Source organism: Doryrhamphus excisus, chromosome 22, assembly GCF_030265055.1.
Source record: "Doryrhamphus excisus isolate RoL2022-K1 chromosome 22, RoL_Dexc_1.0, whole genome shotgun sequence".
In the NCBI taxonomy this organism is placed as follows: Eukaryota; Metazoa; Chordata; class Actinopteri; order Syngnathiformes; family Syngnathidae; genus Doryrhamphus; species Doryrhamphus excisus.
The window spans coordinates 1,910,730-1,926,009 of NC_080487.1; the positions used below are offsets into that span (position 1 = coordinate 1,910,730).

The window sequence follows — 15,280 nt, forward strand, 5'->3', positions numbered from 1 at the left end:
CAGGATTTTTTTTTGGTTGACTGCAGAATTCCTGGTTTCATTTATCACAGCAACTCTCCCAGGTCTTGAAGCAGCAACACAACCCCAGACCATTGCACTACCGCCACCATATTTTACTGTTACAGTGATGTCGTTTTTCTGAAATACAGTGTTCCTTTTAAGCCAGGTTAACTGGAACACACCTTCCAAAAACTTCAATTTTTGTCTTGCTGGACCGCAGAGTATTTTCCCAAAGGTCTTGAGGATCATCAAGATGTTTTATGGCAAAATTGAGACAAGCCTTAATGGTTTTTTTTTTGTTCAGCAGTGGTTATTGTCTTGGAACTCTGCCATGAAGGCTATTTTTACCCAGTGTCATGAACACGGACATTAATTGAGGCAAGTGAGACTTTGGTTGTTGTTGTGGGGTCTTTTGTGACCTCTTGGATGAGTCAGCGCTGCACTCTTGGGGTCATTTATGTTGGCCAAGCCAGTGTGACTTTTGCGCACAGGACAGTCAAATAGGGATGTGGGGGGTGCAGTTGTCATTAAGTCAAACAGACTTGCCTCCCAATCTGTTCAGCAACAAAATGCATCCTAAAGAATTTGGAACCGTTTCCAGATTTCAGCCTCGGACCTTGTGAGACTCTCCGACACTCACTCAGACGTCGACATCGCTTTCAACATTCCTCCCATTTCTTTTTCTTCCCTCCCCCTGTGCGGTATATACTACCCCCCCCCCCCCCGCACCTTCCTGGCTCCCTTTTTTCATATGCCCTCCCCGCCTCTGCTTGTTCTCCCTTCCTCTTCCTTTCTTCTCTTCTCATCGAAATTCAGCCCTCGCCGTGGACGCCATTGATCTCGCCTTCCTGCATGTATGAAAGCCGCTGGGCGGGCCAAGCGTGTTTTTTTTCCTTTTTCTTTTTCTGCAGCGGGCAGATAGCAAGTAGGATAAGGACGGCAGAAGTGGACTGGGCCGGGGCTGCAGGGAGCGGAATGGGAACGCTGAGAAGAGAAGAAGAGGAGAGACTAATAGCGGTGAGGAGAAGAAAGGACACGTGCGCTCCTCGTGATCTTCTGCCTCTGCACAAGAGAGCAGCTATTTAGCGGAGGCCACACATTACGGCCACTTTATTTACTCTCCTTGTGCCAAGCTGTCGGCCAAGAACAGCAAACCGGCTTACAAAAAGCCCCTGTCTTTTGCATATGGATGATAAATGCCACTATGCACTCTGTGCTCAACATGTGGTCACATTTAGATATGAGCCACCTTTAATCCCCCCCCCTCAGGCCACGCATACATAGGTCCAGTCCACACATCCACATCCCGACATCAGAAAGGTCAGCAGGCTTATACCCGGGCTGTCCTGAGGCCAGGCCAAGCGACCAGGCAGACCCCCACAATGCATCTCTTCTCCGCTGACTATACCCCGCTGACCTTTAAGGCGACTCTCATTGCTGCCAGACCTCCGACAGACTGCAGCTCCTTTAGAAAAATCACCAGGGAATCTTTTTTTTTTTTTTTTGGAAAGGGGGTGAATACGACGAACCCAGGGAGTTTTGTATGAAAGAACTATATTTTTTTATGTTGTTAAATTGAGCTCAGTAATTTTTTTGCATTGTGCGTCAATGTTTTTAACATCTATGGACATGGAATTTATAGCGCTAAAATTTTTACAGGCCCCAGAATCAGAATTTGGGACTTACTCTATGTACATTGATGCCCATAATATAATTTTTTTTAATACAAATTTTTTTTTAGTCAAAAAATTTAATTCTGTATTATATATAAATCACAACAACAGTTACGTCATGGCACACACACACACACACATATGAAGGTCACACTTAAAGATAAAAACAGAGAACCAAGGAAAAAACAAGGAAAAATTCCCTCTGGGGAAGAAATCGTGACCAGGACCCGGGCTCTGCGGGGCGGCCGTCTGTCTCGAACGGTCGTGTTGAGATAGAAAAAAAAAATAAAAGGAATGTATGAAAGCCTTTCTAAATGTTCATCATAGCGACACAATAGTTTTACCTTGAGAATCTGCATTCCACGTTCCTTCTCCAGAGTTCCTCACGGGGGCCGTTCACAAGCCGCTGCAAGTTGTGTGTTTGTGCGTCTGCTGACAGTACAGTCGGCGACATGACGCCCCCCCGCCCCCCCTCTTCTGCACCCTCCCTGCACTCGTTAGGGGCCTCTAAACCTTGTGCATTCAAAAGCAAATAGGCTGCCACATAAAGATCATCCCTCATTTCTTCTGCAGTCACTCAGAGCCCCGCAACCACACACACACACACACACACATGCACAAAAAGAGGTGCCCCATCAAAACATGCAACCCCCCCACTTCGAGTTTTTAAACATTATCCTGTCCTCTGTGTGCAGCAATTGTAACCAATGTATGTCCACGCATGCATGCACCATGAACATCTGCAAGGGATTTGTACAGTGAGTTGATACCCAATAATAAATAACATGAACATTTGAAACTAATTTCGGTGCCCCTCTTAAGTAACCTCAAACAATATGTACTGTGTGTGTGTGTGTGTGTGTGTGTGTGTGCGCTTGTCATTATCTTATTCATGCGTGACTAAGATATGACGAATTCCAGATTGTCACAGGTGTTCCCTATTCCCAGTTTCCATGACGACTTTGCTTCGGTGTCCCCTCGCTCACCCTTAAACATGACATGGCCCCTTTAAGATTTCGGGAAAAATTGACATGTTTGATCACATGGATTGCAATGGAACAGACAAACATTCAAAACATTTTTTTTCCAGTTTTCTAGAAAAATATACTTCAGTTTTTTGTTTTGTATGATGTCCCTATAGAATAGTGTGATGATAACCATAGAGCTTTTAATGAAAATTTGAAAATTTAGGTTTGACTGTACCTTTTAGTAAAAAGTAGTTGTAAAAAAAAGACGACATGATTCAACACTACACACTTAGGACTCAACATCAGAACAACCTGGAAGTCAACCATTGCAACGGAATCTGTTCCAAGGATGTTGGCCTCGGTCGGGGTGTAGTTCAGCAAGCGTCCAGCAGGTGAAGCTATGCCTCACCCCGTTTAAGATCCCACCCACAACATGAGATGGCTGATCTCACAGGTCGGAGGTCGGCACCCAAGCGTTCCGGTTGAGTTCATTCTGAATTTGCTCCTCACGGACCGCGGCACAGGTGTGGAGTCATGGCACAACTGGTGGCGATGTCGAGCACAGACAACAGGTATGTGACTCCTCATCTGTCCTCCCTGTGTAACCTCTGCCTCCCCCCCCCGTCCCCCCAAGAGCGGCCTGTTGCATATTTGCCTGTTGTCATGGTAGTAGCGGTTTTCTTTGAAGCCAGCCAGAACGAGATCATCAGATCTGTCACCTGACCTGATGCTGAACCCCGTGCGCCAACTCGTACAATTTAGTATGATTGCATTTAAAACAAGGCCTCCTTGTTTTAAGGGGGTTTGTGGGGTGGATGGGGGGGGGGGGGGGTATAGGAATGTACAGAGGCTCAGCTGTTGGTGAGCTTCGCCTTTCCAATTTTATAGAAAAAAGTAAGAGGTGGCACATGACACGTATGACAGGAAGGGATGAAGAGGGCGAGAGGCAGATCTGACCCTGTGACACACACACACACACACACACACACACACACACACACATCGGCACATACATCACATCTGGTTTGGCCATCAGCTCCATGCCGTTGACGTGCCCCTCCTCCCGCACATTAATTCTCCCCGTAGTGTTGCTCCTCGTAGCTTTCTCTATCACTGGCAAAGTAAACCCACCATGTGAGAATGATGAATGGGCCATCCTGCGCCGGAAACACACGTTAAAGCCTCCTGCTGCACACACACACACACACACACACACAACACACACACTCGCATACACACTCCGTTTCTCCCGCACTCTCCCTAGCCCTTACACGCTTAACTTTTAACAAACAGTGTCTTGACCAGGGGTGGGCAAACTTTTTGACTCGCGGGCCGCATTGATATAACAAAATTTCCGGGGGGTGGGGAGGCAGACTATATATTTTACACGTAACAGTCCACCTGGTATTATTGTATCTGTAAAATTGTCATGCAATCTGCTATTATTATTTATTTTATATTTATATTTAAATATTTTAAAAATAATAAAATATTATAATAATTAAAATAAAATTAAAATAATAATTATATTATTATTATTATGTAAAATATGCAAATATAACAATATTATTATATATAATTAATATAATAATTAGCATTAATATAATAAATATAATAATCATAATAGTTATAATAATAATATAATAATTATTATTTTAATTTTTATTATTATTATGTGCTTGTGTCTCTCTTTTCAGGAGCACTTTGTAAACAACAGACCATGTCAAACAACGAAATTGATTCGACCATCAAAAGGTTGGCTCAGGCCATGATGCCAGGTTGTATGTTGAGTTTAAATGAAATACTTTGGAAAGATTGGGCGGACCTGTCATACTGTATACTATAAAATACAAGTGTTAGTTATAGTATAGCGATAATACTGCAAACCAATATCAGAGCTGTATCAAAAATGATGCCATGTAGTCATTTAACAATATTTCTTATAGTTGCTGTGCTGGAGAACACGCTAAATACACTGTGCAGCTATACCTAATCTTGTGGCCGTGTGAGTGCCGTTCCCGCAACATTAAATCAAATTAATGTTGCAAATAAAAAATAATTTTCTTGAAGGAGTCTGACATCAGCCGGGGGAAGTGTTCTAACTCCAGGTGGTCCGTAACTAATTAAATAAAGCATCACTGTGAGAGAAAATCCCTTTAGATGCATTTGACAGAATAGTAAGGGAGGGGGGGGAGAAATTCCCTACACAAACCTTAAAAAAAAAAAACAAAAAAAAACGGAGAAAAGAGTTTCATTTGCTGTCAAAACATTTGTAGTGGAATTAAACATATGGATGCCAAAGGCAAAGTGAAGGCTGGAATACATTAGAGCTGCACAATGTTACACTAACCCTCCAGTATCTTACACCGCTCACAGAGATTAATGGAATAAAGGGAAGAGAATAGTGTGTGTGTGTGTGTGTGTGTTGGGGGCGATGGGGGAGGAGGGGTGCATGCAAAAATCAATATTCCTCCATGATACATGTCTTTTGCTGTTGGCTTTACCGGTCCAGCCCCATCCCAACTTCAATGTTATGCATCCCAAAGTACCCAAAGTTGTATACATTTATTGTGAATTGTAGTATTTGACTTATGTGTGCTCATTTTCATAATGTTACTTCTGCAGGTATTTCTGGAAGCTTTGTACTGTGGTGTGTGTGTGTGTGTGTGTGTGTGTGTGTATATATATATATATATATATATATATATATATATATATATATGTATATATATATGTATATAATAATAATAATTATATTTATATATATATATATATACTACTTTAATGTTTTATTATATTTACTTCTGAAGATACCTGGACTTACTTTTGGGTTTTTATGCTATTTTAATTGGATTTTACTAAAACTAAAGAAACAAGCAGACTCAACTTGAATGTTTGGACATTTTTTGCATGTATTTTATTTTTTTTATATAGCTTTTTTTACCCCCCCCCCCTCCCCACACACACTATAGAATAGATTTAGAATCCTCCCTTCTTCTATGTTGATTTATTGTCATTATTTACACAAATTGCGGTTATAGCAGCTGTTGCCATTTTCATCATCAACGCTATCATTCATTATTTTACATGCAGTTGTTTTTTTTTATTTTTATTGTTTCCATGATAACACACTATAAAACTAATTTAACCCCCACCCCACACACACACAAAATTCTTTAGTCATTTTTTAGGTCGGAATAGTTCTTGAACCCCAGAAAAGGTGCACCATTTCCCATGAAATCATCCTATACAGATCACTGTTAACCTACATGCTCTAGTAAACTACAATGTTTGAGCAATTTTGTTATATAAATGTTTTTTTTACATTCACATATATGAATTCCAACAGCTGGGACTTCCCTTCGCCATCGTTTATTGTCAGTATTTACACTGATTCCAGAGCAGCTTCTGCCATTTACTTATTTCATGCTTCCAGGACGTATTTCGATGTTTTGTTTTTGTTTGTTTTAGACCTTCATCTTCCATGTTCCAATTGGGAACCTGACTTTAAACCCAACATGCAACACATACCTGGTTATTTGAGCAGGCGTTTCCTATAACAAAGGCACAAACAGACCGTTTGTAGTGTCCCTCCTGGACTACATTTGGTAAAGCGTGCGCCATGCGCCATCCACTGCGTATTTTACACAACATTTCTGCCTATTGTTGCAAATTCAGAGATCCTACCATGTGAGAACGACGGCCAATTTATCATTCATTGCAATAAATCGTAGCGGAGACTGCATTTAATTGACTTTATATTGTATTTCTTAGCTGGGTGCCTTCTCGCTTGGGTGGGGGAGTTCTCTCTTCAGGCTGTCCCAGTAGCAGAAGCAGCAGCAGGGGCTGAGGGGAGGTGAAAGGAAAGGGAGGGGCGGGGGGGGGGGGCCTCAGACCCCCACCCCCACCCCCTGACAGCTCCTCCTCTGCCTAACTACTAGTGAAAACCTCTCATGTATAATATGTTTGCATATTCTCTCAGAAATACTCACAGGACACAACATTAGGTACACTTTTTTTTTTTCCAAGGTGTGTTCAAACTTTATCAAATGTATTATCTAACAATATTTTACTGTGGATTGTGATTGTAATTGTGAAGTATCATGCAGTTCTACCCTTGCAAAGTATCCCAGTAATAAATACCCACATTGTTTATAAATAACATCCTGATATATTTAATATTATGCAGACAAGTGTGGGTTTGCATGCCCCCACCTTACACAAAAAAAGTAACTTTTAGATGCAAGACCTCCCCTGAAGATGATACTAAATGATAATGGTGTACCATTTTACCATGTATTCATTTAATTAGCTTAATCTGACTCATGCGTTTAAATCTGGTAGAAACAGCATGTGGAAAAAGCGAGTACTCTATGTAGTATTCATCAAAAGCAAAGTGAGGAAACTGTTGTGTGGCTATTAGCAGCATGTAATGAAAAAGGCTCACTCCCAGACTTAATGACGGTCTCTTTATATTCCACTTCAAAGCTTCATCATTTAGTTCATTTGCGTGCTTTAATGGGCTGTGATGTCATTAGGGACACTGGGGACGGACCGAGTGATTGCAGCCGGGTCAGTCAGCTCCACCTGGGCAGGCCTGGGAACCTGGGAACCAGGCAGACCGGGTCCAGTCCGCCTAACATGCTTGCATCCATTCATGAGAACACACACATACTTCAAAAATACATTTTATTTACTTTTTTCACATTACATTTTGTAAATATCTGTTGTAAAAATATTTTGTATTTTCTCTGAATGTAAATGTAAAAATATGTCCATTGCAAAAGAAAAAAAAAACAAATCTGCTATGAAGTTATGCTATTATATATACATTTTTAAACAATTAATAATAAATAAAGCATTATTGAGAACAGCAACTAATAGCATCTTTAAAATAACATTTTCGTTTGCTTTATTTGCATAGCTATTAAAGTTATCTTTTAATAAGCCAGGATTTTTATTTTAATAATTACAAATATACAAATATTATTATATTGGATATTATAGTCGTACATTATTACGTTTCAATACTACAATATTCGACTTTAAATACATATATAGCGTCTATAATTTTCATTTAGTCGTTCTAGCTGTCTAAATTTATTAGTAGTAGTATTAATCGTTTTGTGTGTTAATTAATCGTTTGGTACTTTCTTGTTATGATTAGTTCTCGCTGTGATAATACGCCACAAAATGTACACCTTATTTATTGTACGGACACCAAACCTCCACGTTTAGGTTGGGATTTTCAAATTAAACTCATTTAATTGTCAGGCTTCCACGCAGAAACACTAAAACACGCGTGTTCTCGTCGCTCCCCATCACGACACATTAGAGTATTCACCAATCACAGAGTGGGGGAATAAACCTCACACACACACACACACACATACGCACACACACCAAAAAGAGAATGTGACTTTTTGTGCAAAATCTTACAGCGAAATCCGCACAAATGCGAATAAAATAATAAGGATAATACATGTGCATTTGAATAAACAGGTCGTGTACTTCGTGCGGAGATTAGTACAACTAAAAGCGTGTTCTTCAAAGTGGGACCACTCTGTGTAATTATGTAAAGTGGGGCTATACTCTTACAGCCAGCCTGTAATTTGAGATTCAGGAAACCTTTTCAATTTAAACGGAGATAAAACATCACATCAGGCAAAAATGGTGGGAGAGGATTTCTTCCTGAGATTAAACCTATTTCATATAGAAAAAAAATAACATTAAAGTTGCTTTGTGGCTCGGCAGTGATGCCGTGAATAACACACACACACACACACTTTCTCAATATTGAGAATTTTAAGTGTTTTATTTTTAAAATTGCTTGAAATAAAATTAATATAAATATCTAAAATAAATATATTTAAGTAAAGTGTCCTAGTAAAGCACACACACACACTGTCTAAACCGATCGAATATTTTACTATACTTAGATTTTACAACTTAAAATTTAGCAATTATACATTATACACTATTATTATTATTATTATTATTATTATTATTAACTCCTTTGTATGTGTACGTTAAAAGTATACATTTCTATATTATATATTCCTATAGTTATTAAATGTGTTTTTATAATGAACTGGCAGGTTTTTGTATTTGTTGTACAAGAATTAGCGATTTATAATTTGTATTTATTTTTTTAATGACATAATTCTAGTTATGTTTGAATAGTGTACTCAATACACGCACCTGCTTCTAAAGTACTAAAAATGTATTTTAGCTTCCTCACCTGTACAAATAAAAAGTAAAATGGGATTCGGGCTAGCATCCTGTTGTCCTCCTCGTCCGTCCACATTCTTGTCAGGCAAAGTGTAACTTGAGACCGCAGCCAAATAAATCTCCTTATGCAAAAAGCACAACAAGGCGTTTGAAAATGGCGCCCTGCAGCAGGAGGGGGCGTGTCCGGCATGTGTGCTCGTCCTGCATTATGGCGCTGCAACGTCTTCTTCTTCTTCTTCCCCAGGCGTATATTATTTGCACACGAAAAACAAAAAAATGTCCCACCGGAATTGGTCGCGTTCACATTCTTGACGCTGCTGCACGTGGAAGAATGGACTCAAAGGCTGCTGTAGTTTAAGACTTTTTTTCCCCGGGTTGGTTCTTACAGGCGTTCCCATCCCCCATCCGGGTGTTTCCTTCCACAAGCGTTCTTCTTCTAGTCTTCCTCTTTCACCGTCGCTGTTTTTATTTGTTTTTTTTTTTTTTTTGCCTCGGCAGCGGTTCGCCTCGGTACTATATCACTTCTTCCGCAATCCACATCGTCCCTTTTGCGGGCACGGAGGCCGTGTGACCGCGCCGCGTCGTCGGCAGGCAGCTGTGGGGGCTTCCGTGGGAGAGCCGTGGAGAAGGGATCGCTCTCTCTTTCTGTACCGCCACGGAGGAGAGAAGAAGGGGAGGAGGAGGAGGAGAAGGAGGGGGGGGGTGAAAGGAGGGGGAAGCCCCAGCACGTTGTGTGTGTGTGTGTGTGTGTGTGTATGCGCGCGCATGCATTATAATGGTTGCTAGGAAATGTTTCTTGTGTGACAGAGAGGGAGGATCTACTTGCAGGATGAGAACGCAGCTGCAATATTACAAGACATTTTCATCTTGTTTCAAATATAGATTTGGGCTTGGCTGAATGTATTTGGGCTGCACTATACAGTATATATATATATGGTGTGTGTATAATGTGTGTATAGTGTGTGTCTTTGTTGTGCATATTCTTATTCTTCAATCCCATGCTGAAGAGATTGTGTCAGTCAGTGGTGGTATTTTTCAGATAAATCCTTGCACAACAGTCAGTCCTCACCTATGTAAACGCACCCCCCCCCCCCCCCTGAGGGCAACAGATTTATCAGCTTCACCCCCACACTCACGTAAACACACACCCTCCCTCTGCAAGACACCCCTCCCCCTCAACTTGAGATTGATGGGCCGAGTCCCCTTTGTTTGGATGCAAATGGACTTTAACCCCAAATTTAATGGATAACTTAAGAATTGCCTATAATAGTAATAATAATAATAATAATAATCCTTTTGCACTATACTCAAATGATGCATGGGCACTTTCACCTGCAGCTATGACAGTAATATCTAATTAGCAAGTCCATAAAGGGAAAAGGAAAAAAAAAAGCACATTCATTATCAAATTTGTGAGGAGACGGCGGAATCTTCCAGATTGTTGGTCCATTTCCAATTAGTTCACATTTCAAAACCATTTTTTACCATAGCAAAATAATAATAATCTATTCCAAAGGCGAACTGTCGCCATTATAAATACTTTAATGAAACTGTTTTTATAGTTCTATATTATAATCGGATGCGTGGTGGTTAAAATGTAGCCAATTTAAACGTGTTTTTAGACGCTATATGGTGCGTCTGTAGCTTTAATGCTAATGAGCTGTGTTTGTCTCGTTAAGCCTGTCTTGGCTATGATGTCATCCAGACAACCAGACCCAAGAAACAGCCATGGACGCGGGGCGATGCAATGCAGGGAGAGGAATATTCACAATAATAACATATATTGTGTTGTGATGCATCATTATTAATACATTGTTACTCCTTACAGTATGTATATGTATACATTAGTTTTTCAATATTTCCAGAATAAACACTGTCAGCTGACACGATACCATTTTTAACCACCAAGCAGTTCATTGATCATCTGTTATAACATGTACAAGAGAAAAAAATAGTCGCAACAGTTCTGTTGTTTGATTGACAAACTTTATGCAGCAACTCCAAGATACAAGACGAGTGAGCGGCGGCCCCTCTTTAGCTAGCTTTGAAATTTGGGAAGAAAACCGTAGTATTACTCTAAGATTTGTAAAACATATCCTGTAGAGAAAAAGTGTATTGACTTACTGCCACCTTTCTACACTTTTCCATGGTCGAACAAACTCGATGAAAGATAGTTAATACACAGTCCCACACTTTCCTTGAAATACGGCAAACATACCAAAGAATCTAACGTGGCAAATTGCCACTTATGGAAATCTGAACAGTCTGGAATGTTCATCCTTCTCCTATCTGTGACAGAATTGTTTTTCAGTGGCAAAACATGTAAAAAAAATGGGTAAATAAAACAAGAAATATGCCTTTTAGTACTATTTTTCACTGCAAAAACAGCAAGATAATCTTAATGTGGTCATGAGTACTTTAACTGTCATGTAAGTGTAAAAACTCCTAGTTTTTTTTTTTGTCCAAATTTCCAATTTATTGAGAATTCAAAGTAATTTCCTCCAAGACAATGAATGGAAACTGAATCAATCCAAACCTTTATTAACTGTACAATGTAACATTCAAGTGTAAAACTAAGTCGATGACTGCGATATACATTTGAACATGCATCAGATTACAATTGAATGCATCCCATAATCAGTTCCCAGTTCCACATGTCCAAAAGGAGTAGGAAGAAGCAAAGCTTATTAAATCCTACCCCTCCATCTGGTACTTTTACAATCAGTAACTGTTACATTTGTTCACTTCCTGCTTTCCTAATACAGTAAACCTCGGATATATCAGATTCAATTGTTCCCATTGGTTTTGTCTGATATAAACGAAATCATTTGTTCACTTATTTACTTAATTTTTTGTCATGTGTTTTTTTGTACGTAATGGGTACCATAGTAACCGTCAATATAGTGATATATATAGCACATCATGACTGGTTCAAGACCAGTATTTAGCAAACATCAACTACTACAACTACATTAAAACAACAATCCATGCTTGCAAAAAAAAATAAAAATTAATCATACAAGGGTAACAAAAAGTCTACCATTATTTCCGGACGGACCGTCTGGAAGCTTCCAGATGAGTGTAGCAAAAAAAAAGCACAGATGATGTCAGACAGGTTTTTGTGGTTTTAGCTGAACTCCACATTCTGCAACCATTGTGAGGTAGGCCTTTATCTGTTTTATGGTTCCCTCTGTAATGACTGTAATGTTCTTGAAACCCACTTAGAAGAACCACAAATAGCCCCCAAAAAATCCCAGTAGCTTTATTTCACCACATTTATAGCACAGGGATATCACATTGTTGTAATTCTATTTTCATTTTATGTGCGCACATTTGAACTTTAGCTTCTTGTTGGATCCCGTGCCAAATGCCAGGCGGAGATGATGACAGGCGCTCGGGGTTGAACATGAAGCAGGGTGTAGGAACAGCGATATAGATATGATCCCCCCATTAGCTGCGGCGCCAAGCTGCTCCACTACATTACCGCTGCACTAAAATTTTATTTTAGTAGGCCCGCTCACTCAGGTTGATCAAGAGGCGGAAAAAGGAAGGAGAGTGGCTTCAAGGCATACATCTGTATTATAAACTTGCAGTATTTCAATCGACAACCCCCCCCCCCCTTCCTTTTATATGCCTGATGTCAGCAGCAGAGAAGACAACGTTATGTGAAAATTCATTGAGAGAAAAGCAACTGAAAACTCGTGATAGAGAGAAGCCGTGAAGTGGGGGGGGGATGACTAAACTAATAGCCTCACAGTTATTATAACATTAAAGGGGGCCTATTATGCTTTTTCCAATTTTCTGACCTATAAATGTAGTTAGAATGTTGTATTTTTATGGTGTTGAGGTGAGATAGGTGAGATACGCTCTCTGCCCTCCCCCAAGCTCCGCTTCTATGTTTACGTTAACAAAGACTTGCAGGAAGTGTTTCTTTGGGGCGTAAAAGATCATTTTAATCTTCATTTAATAAGCATTTCGCACTGGACTGTTTTGTGAGCATCGGTCAGTATGCAGCAGCCTTTTCTAAAGCTTTGGGACTCCAACAAACCACAGTGAGAGCCATTATCAATAAATGGCAATTCAAAATTACCCCAAGATCATAGTGCCGACTCATCCAAGAGGTCACAAAAGACCCCACAATAACATCTAAAGAACTGCAGGCCTCACTTAAGGTCAATTAAGGTCAGTGTTTATGACTCCACCATAAGAAAAAGACATCCAGGCTTGTCTCAATCTGCCTAGATCTTTGGGGAAATATTCATCATACCAACAGTAAAATATGGTGGTGGTAGTGTAATGGTCTGCACCTGTTTTGCTGGGATAAATGGAACCATGAATTCTGCTGACCACCAAAGAATCCTGAAGGGATCCTCAAGCTGAAACCAACTTGAAACCAACGATGATTCAAAACATACCAGCAAGTCCACCTCGGAATGACTTAAGAAGAAAAAAAAGGGTGGACCAAAAAGTTATGAGGTTTATGGGACAATCACTTTCTCACATAGGATCATGTAGGTTTGGATTTTTCACCCTCCCTCAATAACAATAAGTTTCACAGTTGTCATAATACTAATAAACTTATATTTAAATTTGCATGACGATCTGAAACATTTAAGTGTGACAAACCTCGAGAATAAGAACTCAAGAAGGGGGCAATGACTTTTTCACAGCACTCTAACTAGATTAGATTTTTCGGTGTCATTAGCACTGTAAACCTTAACCGCTTGTCCCAGTTTATTACCGGTTTGAAGAAGCCTAAATGAAATCGACTTATAAAAAAAAAAGACACTTTAAACTTAACAGACAAGTGCCGAGTGCTTAAATAGCATGCAGATGGAATAAGTGGCTAAAGTTATGTAACAAAATGAGAGCCAACTGAAAACAGGAGTGGAGTCGAACTGATGATATCGGCGGCCTTGAGTGAACCTCTGACCACACAACACCCACTTCCCCATTTCTCTTCAGATCACACGACCGGCCTGTTGGAGCACGCCAATGCGTTTGATGCTGCTGCAGATGTGGCGAGCAAGAAAGCGTTACATACTGTATTAAAGGAAGAAAAGAAGTTTTTTTTTAATTGAAAAGATGGGAAAACAGCGAGAATGGCGGAATGGAGGGGTGACGCAGAGAACAAGCGGGCTCGTCAGCCGACACGGAGGAGAGAAAGGAGGCTGACAAAGCTAGCTTTGTGTCGCTTCCAGCTGCTCCACGAGCAGCTGCAATGTAAAAAAGAAAAATTGGAATGGATGGACGATGGCATTATTGGTGATGTCTCTGTCCGTCTCTTGAGCACAATGTGTTTTAATGCCGCATATGCTTATAGTATATGCCACATAACTCATAGAGACGTACAGTGGGGTCGATCCGACCTGAAAGGACCAGTGTGTATCCAGTGATGTCATCGTCTCTTGTGATGCATTAGAAAATGTGTAGGAAGATGAGTGACTATATAGCGGCGGTGCTTTGCTGTCTCAGCTCACCTATGGGGTCAGGGGACCCTCATAAACTTTTAGGAGGGACTTCTGTGTGTGTGTGTGTGTGTATGCGTGCACAAACACACCTCTGCCCTCCGAAAATCACATGACCATGTAAAAACCTGCAGAAAACTGCACCATCTTCACGTCTGGTGCCACCTTCAAGTGTTTCCATTTGCCAAAAAAGAAGCCCAACACTAAAATTGGAACCAGAGGGCAGTTCAACGTCTGATTCTTAACCTATCACAGGTGTGTGCCTCTGCTTGGACACCGATGGCTTCACCAGGATCTGGACCAGATCTGGGGGAATCAATCCCAACATCACGATTGACTGAACCGAGCTTATCTCTTTACATTTTTTTCCTTCTTTGTTGGAGATCAGTATTGTCTCCTTAACAGCTAAGTTGTTTAGTGATGAACATTACAGATGTTTCCTGTGTACGTGTGGTTTGCAGCATAATGATAAGGCCCACTGTGAATACACTGGACTATTTCAAGACTTTTTCCAGCCCGCAAGTGAAAAGGAATGGAATTTTACATACTATATGTATTTATGTATGAAAATAACATGACATTTCTAAGTCTATCCCACTGACGTATGTTTACCCAATAACACACAGAGAGCGAGAGAGAGAGAGAAAGAGAGAGAGAAAGGGGTTTCAGTTGTAAACCGGCCTTGCCTGGGATTGTTCTAATGAGGAGCGAAGGGTCGCATTTCAGGGCTGCAGGCGTTCCGAGTTTGACTCAACGCACAACAATTGTTCCTCATCAGAGTTGAAATAGATGGATGGGGTGAGTATGCGGATGGCATCTATTTAACTATTCAGTCAGGGGGTCAGCATGAGCGCAATCTCCTGTTACAGCTCGGTCGGGGGAAAAAAACAAGGATTGGAGGCATTTGGATTATGACAAGAAGGAAAAAGGGAAGCTGGAG

At 40.4% G+C, this 15,280-nt stretch overlaps 1 protein-coding gene across 1 annotated transcript in view; it reads left to right on the forward strand.

Annotated features, from left to right (window-relative positions):
- The first annotated feature begins 15,030 nt into the window (after positions 1 to 15,030).
- The window catches only part of bahcc1b (BAH domain and coiled-coil containing 1b), a 64,479-nt gene continuing 64,229 nt past the window's right edge, over positions 15,031 to 15,280 (forward strand). Inside the window, exon 1 of the mRNA XM_058062558.1 lies at positions 15,031 to 15,138. The gene's annotated coding sequence lies outside the window, so the exon portion shown is untranslated. The remainder of the gene's footprint in view (positions 15,139 to 15,280) is intronic.